The following is a 1864-nucleotide window of genomic DNA, read 5'->3' on the forward strand; positions in this document are numbered from 1 at the left end:
TATCTTAAAACGGGAACTGAGACACATTTCGACCGCTGCTCATTCCCATACGCACGGAATTACTCCGTCGTGGCGTGCCATTGACCCCGTCGCTACGTGCTTGACAACAGTCGTTGGCTCTCCTGCAGCGCGAAGGCATTTCTATCCTCTGCGCATTTTTCAGCGAGGGGTCCATCTAAAGCTTTTGAGGGAATTTCCCAGAGCTTGACAATCTGAAGAGGCACCCCCTCCCGTCACTGCTCCCAGAAGGATTGTGTTGTTAAACGCTTGGTTGTTGACGAAGACTGAGGGAGTTTTTCCTTTCCAATGACTTGGATTTCCTGTGTCTGACGGAGACTTGAACAGCTTCTGGTGAGTACAATGCTTTAATTGAATTGCTGCCACCTGACCGTGCATTCCTGGACTCCCCGAAGACTTCAGACCACGGTGGAGGAACGGTGAGTATTTTTAAGAACAATTTCAAATGTAGACGGTGCATATTCATCAAATCAATCACCAGCTTTGAAACAACCGTCTTTGAAGTTGGCGTCAGCGTCGCGTCAGCAATCATCGCTTGGCAAAGCATTTTGTGCCTCCCGATGCCCCACATCGCCCACAAATCGTTTCCCCGGCGACTTCCAGCGATGACGGCAAAGAGGCTGCATTGCTTCGCATGGCCGACACCAGGCACACGTCAGCGATTCGTTGGAATCATCTCGTAATGACGACGGCGAAAACGATGAATTGGAGAGCGGTTTGGATCCCGGTATGTCGGACGGATACGTGCCTTCGGACATAACGGAAAGCAGCTGAGAGTCCTCGCTCGAGCCGCTGGAACGAGGAGGTAACTGCTGACTAGCTTGCAAGTTCCCATTCAAAACTTCATCACTTCTTATGCCTCATCAGTCACTTTTATGTACCGCTACACTCCCCGCTATACTATAAAGTTGCCAGTAACACTAATCATTTATGTACGGTTGATGCGTCTCGTAGATGTGGATGAAAATATGAGCCGTAAATGCGCTGACTTGCATGTCGCCATAGGTTTTAAAAAAACAAACAAACAAAAAACAGATAGGACACATTTGGGCTGCTCAGCTCTGCTAAAACCACTAGTGTTAAATCATATTCCATTTCTTTTCAAATTGGATGCTGAGCAACTTGGAATGAATGGTGTAAATAGCAGTGTGCGAGAATGTATGTGTGTGTGAGAGATGTTGAAATGTAAGTGGAAAGCAACAATAAAAAAATAGAAAAATAAAAGTGTGGTAATTGTACATACTGTACATAAATTACAGATTGTCCAACCGGAAGCAAAAAGATGACGACTCCTCGCTTTGGTGGTGAAAAGAAAGGTAAATAAAATTATTGTACCTCACTCTGCTTCAAGATACTGTATATTTGCGACTTTTTATGTTTCTATAATTTATAGGCCATGCATCTGGACGTGGTGGGGTGAATCGATGTGGTGACGAACTGGATGGAATCCAAAAACCATCTTCTCCACAGCTGCACTTTTGTTCATAGTTCAATAGTTTTGTTGTGTGCAAATAAATTATTTTGCTACAGAAAACATTTGTAGTGTTCTTTTGTAGGAGGAACACATTATTGAGGAATTTGAGCTGACACAAAAGCAAAAAATAGTGTAAAACTTGAAATTATGCTTGAAATGCATGCTTTTACAAAAAATGAATTGACTGTGTGAGCCACGCGATTTCACTGCGCCTGTATGTGTGTTTGTGATGTGGTGTGTGAGTGTTTCTTCTAATTTACTTTCGTTTTGTTTTGTTTTCAGTGGGGGGGGGGGGGGGGTGCGACACAACAGATGACGTTATGTGCGCATGCGGGTTGGTATTTTAGTACGCAAAATGAGGAATTTCGCGGA

The 1864-nt window shown here is 44.2% G+C and overlaps 1 long non-coding RNA gene across 1 annotated transcript; it reads left to right on the top strand.

The window, feature by feature from the left end:
* Positions 1-245: 245 nt before the first annotated feature.
* Positions 246-1552, top strand: LOC127614570 (uncharacterized). The gene is made up of 3 exons (XR_007966613.1): positions 246-823; positions 1278-1334; positions 1412-1552. It is a non-coding gene; the product is annotated as an uncharacterized LOC127614570 (long non-coding RNA).
* The last annotated feature ends 312 nt before the right edge of the window (positions 1553-1864 follow it).

The sequence above is a fragment of the Hippocampus zosterae genome, chromosome 14, assembly GCF_025434085.1.
Source record: "Hippocampus zosterae strain Florida chromosome 14, ASM2543408v3, whole genome shotgun sequence".
In the NCBI taxonomy this organism is placed as follows: domain Eukaryota; kingdom Metazoa; phylum Chordata; class Actinopteri; order Syngnathiformes; family Syngnathidae; genus Hippocampus; species Hippocampus zosterae.